This window comes from Polyodon spathula, chromosome 12 (genome assembly GCF_017654505.1).
Source record: "Polyodon spathula isolate WHYD16114869_AA chromosome 12, ASM1765450v1, whole genome shotgun sequence".
In the NCBI taxonomy this organism is placed as follows: Eukaryota; Metazoa; Chordata; class Actinopteri; order Acipenseriformes; family Polyodontidae; genus Polyodon; species Polyodon spathula.
The window spans coordinates 34,628,120-34,635,362 of record NC_054545.1 but is presented as its reverse complement, the minus strand read 5'-3'; positions in this window follow the sequence as shown (position 1 = coordinate 34,635,362).

The following is a 7,243-nucleotide window of genomic DNA, read 5'->3' as shown; positions in this document are numbered from 1 at the left end:
ACTTGAATTCATTATCTGTATACTTTGTTCTAGATACAAGTAGTCTTGTCATGCTGCATGTATGAAGTGCTATTGCTGATGCTTTAACAGCCTGCTTTTAAATGTAGTTTCTCAGACAAGGATTTCAGCGAGGCGCACACGCCACTATCTGTAATTAAAAGGAATAATCTATTGCTAAGCTAGGGAAAGGAACACAAAGCCTGTGTACATTTTTACATACCCTACGCAATTTGTTTAAAATTGAATTGGGGGTTATTTGTACAGCGCTCCGGTGAACTGTATATATAAATATATAATTTTAATAGTAAAATATTTATTTATTTGCTTTTGTTAAGTTTTAATTTGACTTAATTTAATTTTCAATAAAATACTAATATTCAATATAATCCTTTTTTTTTTTTTTTTTTTTTTTTTTTTTTTTTTTTTTTTTTTTTACGCAGTGAGAGCTCTGCATTAAGTAAAAGATCATTAATGACAGATATCATGTCATTTTGTGAGATTAATGTATCACCTTTTGATAGGGAGGTGTGGAAGAATGCATTCTATCTGCGCAAAGGCTTTAGGGCTGTAATACTTCTCATGGAGTTTCGATCTAGGAGCGTGAGAACATTTCGCCGAGTGATAAGTCACCTTATTTATATACATGGAATGAGTTGTATAAAACGCTTCTTTATTATGTGTGTTAGTGCGTCAGCGTTCGTGCAATAGATTTAGCCTTTTAGTCCATTGCAGACTGTATGTCCAGATAGCAATAGCAAGGTTGACTGTCAGATAAGTGTATGCGGAGTGCTGCAATTTCACTCAATTTCCTTTCCAAACTGTCATCAGAGACGGCTGCAAAACTGAATGACTGCAGATACCAATACGTCATTTGTTTCTGGCTACGTACAGCAGCAGTGCTGGTATGAAGAACGGGGAATAGTTTCAAAATGTCCTCTGCAGGAGATTTTCCTTCCCAAATACTGTTCATTTAAAGGAACATGAGGGGAATTTCTCATGATATTCTGCAGAAACTGTACAGCCGATGAAAACGACAGTGTCTTAACTCACTTTTACCAGATTCCACATCCACTTGCACAAGTGCCACCTTTCCATTGCTCGAACCACCAGCAGGACTAGCCATGCTGATAATGAGAATAAGAATAGTTGTTACAAATTTCAATACGTTAAAAAAAAAAAAAAAGAAAAAAAAACCTAAACATGGCATCTAGACTTTCACTTTTCTAATAGCTTGCAGTAAACGGAAACGAATCCTGGTGTAGTCTTCCCATTTTAAACGGTAACGCAGGTGTGTATGCTCCCATCAGTCATGACTCCCTTTGATGCACATTGAAGTATGCACGTTTTTTTATTTTTTTAATTAATTTATTTATACATTAATTAAACCCACTGAAGTATGTTAATCCAGCTTTAAAAGACAGCAGGAGGCACGTATTAAGATATGCCACTGCAAGCGAACATAGTTTTTATATAATGTTATGTACGGTTTATTGTGAATACTAAACGTTAATGTTTTTTATAGAACGAAGGGAGAATCCCTAAAATACCTTTAATGCACCTGTTATTATGATAAGAAACGGTTATCTCCTATACTATGTAGATTTGTATAGATTATAATTGAATGCTATTTAACAGTTTATTATTTATTTATTAAACTTCTGAGAGAAACTTTTCTTAAGAGTTCTCAAGAGACTTCAAACACACACTTTCCTAAGTTAGCCAGTTGTTTTCTGTCAGTAAGATATTTACCCACTCAATTTATTGCCTGGTCTGAAAACTCAGTCTCTCTTAGCTTGGAGTATAATAAACAATGCTACAGGAGGTCAAATACCGTTATAAGAGTTACTAATATGGCTCCCACCAAGTGCTGACCTTCAACCTAACCTTAAGTAATGCACCATCAGTCACTCTTATAAGTGCCACTGCTGTTGATCTGAGTGGATAAATAACAGATTGCTCTGGAGTTTACATTATTGCTCAACTTGGCTGTTCCTGCACGTTGACACAGCAGAAGAGACACTGTTTGTAACATCTTTATCATTGCACAATGTAAATAGTCCTTTTTAAGTGAACCCTCGTGCTGGCCGCTCTCCGCGTCTCACCTTTCCACTATTTCCATAGCTTTCACATTCTTTCCTGTTTTTCTTTTCCTTTTTGCTCCTGAAGTTTCTGAGCACTGGCAGCTCTATTCTCTTTCTCAGGCACAGATCTTAAAAATCTGGCCAAACTTTTGTGTTTTGTATTATTCTAAGACTATTCTGAACCTTTTACAACAGCTAGCAATATCCCAAAAGCAGTTTTTCAGTGGATGTTGATATAAAATTGGCAAAAGTGCATACCCCATTTTTTCCTCCCTTGGTCACTGTGAAAAATAAGAGCAGTCTATGTTAGTCATGTGTATTTTTCAACAATCTGACAATAAGCAACACATTTTTACACATGTTCACTGCATTCTTCTAGAAAGCGTTCTGGTATTCCGTGCCATGCATGGGGATATTGCTGCAGATACAGCATGTCTGTTTAAACTGTTCCATTAAAATATTTGCATTGGCTAAGTTTTTTTGTTTTCTCATGATGGCGCTCTTGAGAAATTGGTCAGAATCTCAGTCAAACTCTCATTAAGAAGTTCACATTTTTTATAACGTCTAACAGAGAGATGTATATTGAGGTTAAAGGTTTCCAGAGTGGGATTGCCTTCCAAGAATAACAATGTGAGCAATAAATCCTGTGCTTTTTAATGCTGCTTCTGGAGCAGTGCCAGTAGTGTTTTCTAACAACTGATAACCGGAAATGTGTGGTTCTGACCTATCATTAGTAATTTAGAATTCTGTAGTATTAGTTAATGTAAAACACTGACTTCACAATTCCATACACAGCCATGTGACACAATACCTGGAATGCAGATTCTGTCAAGGCAATGCAAGATATAAAAGTTACTGTTACAGTACTTCAAAACTGCATGCATGTTTAAGACCTGGAGCAGGTCTTCTCTGCCATGAGACTAATGCTTGCTGATCAGTTCAGGTTTGAAATTACGTCTTTATGCAATCCTGCAAATACAGTAAATCTGATTTAATACAACTTAACCGGCACAACATATCAGTAAGAAGTTCTGTTACAAATTAATTAAATTGAATACAGTAGACCCTCGCTAATCCAAACCAGTTGAGACCAGACCCTGTTTGGAATGATGGTTGTAATGTGTAACATGCCTAGTCTAATCTGATTAATTTTTATTAGAAATCAAGAAGGACCTTTGAATACAACATAGAGACAACTGTAAATGTTTCACACACTCATTCCAGAATTATATCGGTTTCTACAGCTGCTACCTGTATTTATTTCATTATGATTATTTCTGTTCAGATTAGCAGGGTTTGGAAGGTTAGTGCCACGTACTGGGGTTTGAATTAGCTACTGTGTCTACTGTACTGTGATGTTGACAGTTTACAGATTTAAAGGAGAGGTCTCAACAGTATTTTGTATGATTTTTATTCCAAGGTCTTCCAAGGCACGAGTCTCTCTTGGGAAAGTAGTGCCAGAAAGCTATTTTTAATTTATAAAACATTTTCTAAAAGCTATATAGAGTATACGTGCAACCTTACCTATACAGTAAAAGAATGCCTTACATTTTTTTAATTATTAAAATGTTATAGGATGTATTTACTCAACTGGAAAGGCTAAAAACAGACAACTTACACATTAAGGTCCAAAGCAGCAGTGCAGACAGTAACATAAACATGTTTTTTTTTTTTTGTTTTTTTTTCTCACACTCCATAAAACCCTTGTATACAAGGTCTGTTGTATTTATGTAACAACAATCAGACACACTGTTGGGCTTCATCCAGGTATTTTGAGTCTAAGTGTTGAAGCATACAGTAACATTTGCTTGATATTTGTACTACCTAGGTACTCAAATAGACCTGTGCTGAAACAAACCTAAAAGCAAAGAGATGGTGTGCTCTGCCTTTATTCTCACGGCTGACAAGTTCACGCTTCTGTTTGATTTGTGAAGTACTGTGCAGGTGTAACATAGCCTACCTTTCTTTGTTTTCTAAACGTACTTGCTTCTGGCTGTAGCCTGAATAATAGCGTTTTGCACCCATTCATTTTGAATTTGCTGTAAAGTCGTCTGTACATCCAATTTCTGAGCCTGGATGGAGGCCAATCCAAAGATCCTACAAACTAATATTGCAACCAAATGTAATCCATATTATAATGGTACTGGTTCCTTCCAGAATAGGGTGAACACCCTCACCTGGAGATATCCACTGCTCTGTACTGTGCAATACTTTATAACTACTGTATATTAGTTCTAAAACATGTTCTTAACTGAGTCCTGATTGTTTTGCATATATTTATAATTAATTTTTGGCTTAGGAAAGCGATCAGAAGAGTGACTCATTGAGGTCTATTCATACTTGCACTGACCTTGGTGTGAGCTTTGTCTCAGTAGGAATACACACCCTTGCACTGTTTGTGTCTATGCCAGACTGTCCACGATGGAACAAGTTTTGCATGACAGTAGTCAGGGAATTTACAGCTATATGCATTTCTTGGAAGAATTCCTAAAATCGTCATATAGTTAAATTTCATCATTTTTTGTTTTGTTTTGTTTTTTGGTTAAAGCAAGTTAACACCCGAGGCATTAAATATTTTACAGATAGTGAACGCTCTGAACACCAAACCGTAGTTCAAATAGTAAAACATGTGAATATAATAGATAACAAAAGGAAACCCGGGAAATAAATCAGAAATATAAACCTACATGAGCATAATTGTTTTGTTTTTTATACTCTTTTACAAAATGTTTTTCTTCTGTTTGACAGTCTTTTTTTTACATGGTGGTATTGGGTTACACTGATGATACTTAAGAGTGCTTCAGTTTGTTTTAACAGATGTAAGACTCTTGCTATTTACCTTTATCGGTTTACGGGATATTTTCTTACGGCTGTCTTTGTTCAAAGTCTTTGATCACACCACTGGACCCTACATTACTCCATGAGCTGTCAGTCTCTTGATGGTGCGCCAGAAGTGATTTTAAAAAATGAGGTTGAAATTCAACCACCATAAACTGGATCTTGGAACATAGTTTGCAAAGGTGATCATTTTTCTTTATCATGGAAATATGCATTATATGGTATATTCAACGTACTGCAGGGTTAACTGTACACTGGTCTACTGGATTTCGCGGTGAAGCTATTAAACAAATTTTAAATGCAATTCATTTAGATGTCTTGTAAAGTTATTGACACAAAAATGGGTAGGGCCTAGTGCGTGGACAGGTGCTTGTACTACAGTACTTTAAGATGTCATTTCAACGCTACCACTTGATTTAGTAAGTGTCTAGAGAAGAGATTAATCTCCTTTGGGACCTATCTTTATCAGATCAAGTTTATTGGAGAGTTTCCATGTGTAAAAAAAAAAAAAAAAAAAAAAATTATAATAACCATAGAAGAAGAAGAAGAAAAAAAAAAGATTTCTACAGCTTCTAGATTTTCTTGCTCCTGTTTTACCTTTCCACTTCAATCGCTAACTGAAAAACCTGCTGTGTAAATATACATACTTTATTCCTACTATTTAAAGAGAATACTATAGCATATAATTATAAAAGTTATACAGAGTTGAATGACGTGTTATTTAGAACACAAGCCATGTTAAAGCTTTGTGAATTGGGCCCTCAATTACAAGTATTATTTTTAGGTTGCACTATATGCATTGCAGGTATGCATTTTAAGTATGTAATTCAACTAAAATGAAAGAGTTGCATATTGGGTAGTGTCTGCTTGCAGCAGTACCTGAAATTACTACCGTGGTATTGTATGTTAAATCATAGAGAAATATTGTAAAAATCATGAATGGTAAATTGTAAAGCACAATGCATGGTACTGTATAGGCATACAAAAACATTGGAAACATTTAAATATATCCTTGCAAATAAGGGCTGCAACATATTTGCTGCATTCACTCCAGTCCGACCGACTGTACACACATTCCTGTCCAGTGCCCAAATTGGTCAGATTTCTTCACTTGCATGCCATTCTTCTTCTCTTTATTTCAATACAAAAGCTTTCTGACACATTTGCTCACAAAGACCAGTACCATATATGTTGAGCATCAGCGACGTTGGGAAATCTCCACTTAGACTTACTCTGAAGGCATAAATTAATTTCTTAGCTAAAGAAAGGGAAGGGAAGCAGATTGGATGTACGCTAGAAAGCTACACACTGCTGTTGAAATAATTAGAGGGCTTTGGTTGGTTACCCTTAACCCTTAATTGCGTAAATTCTTGTAACTAACGTATGCACATCCATGCATTTTCAAATTCTCTGAAAAGATACAGTAGCAGCACTACATAAGAAATGTGAGCATTTAAAAAAAAACAAGAAGAGCATTTGGTTTGTGTCAGTCTGTCTGCAAATTTAATTCCACAAAGCTAAGTGTTGTAACAAAGGAATTCATTGCTGTAGAAATAATCTACACAAGGGAATTGCACTAGTTACCAGTTTTGCTTGTGAATTCAACTTGTTTCAAGCAGATGTCAGTTTATACAGGCAGGCACTTTTGTGTTTTAGGGTTAATTACAGAAAAGTGTTATCGCATGTTAACAACTGGATAAAGGTGAGCAATCACAATTAAAAGGAAACCTTCCAGATTGTTTTGATTTTTTATTGATTAGAAAGTACTTACTAGTGATATGTATTTATGGCTTTTGACACACTGGCAGATGGCTTTTTAGAAAATAGATATTTAATTGCTTACTATGATTTTACACACACACACACGCTCGAGTATATATATATATATATATATATATATAATATATATTATTATATATATATATATATAGGCACACACACATATATATCCGTGTGTGTTGACCATATATATAGTTTGGTGGAAAATATATATATATACATTTGGGTGGAAAATGCATAAATAAAGCAGTCTGGAAACATTACAGCAGCTTCCAAAATAAAATCTGAAAGCCATCTCTAGAGGATCTGAACATTGCCCTTTGGTAATGTACATGCTGCCCCTCTTTACCATGTTTCTCAAACTTGTTTTTTTTCCCTGATCTATCATCTGAATTTCTAAATTAACTACAGATGTACTTCCAAAATGCACAACAATCACAGGCCTCAATGCCATGTTTTCTCTGCTGCACTTTAAAAAAAATGTTTAGAACAATAATTCAGGGTCCACAGTAGTACAGGAGACTTGGGTTATTTATTTTTTTGCA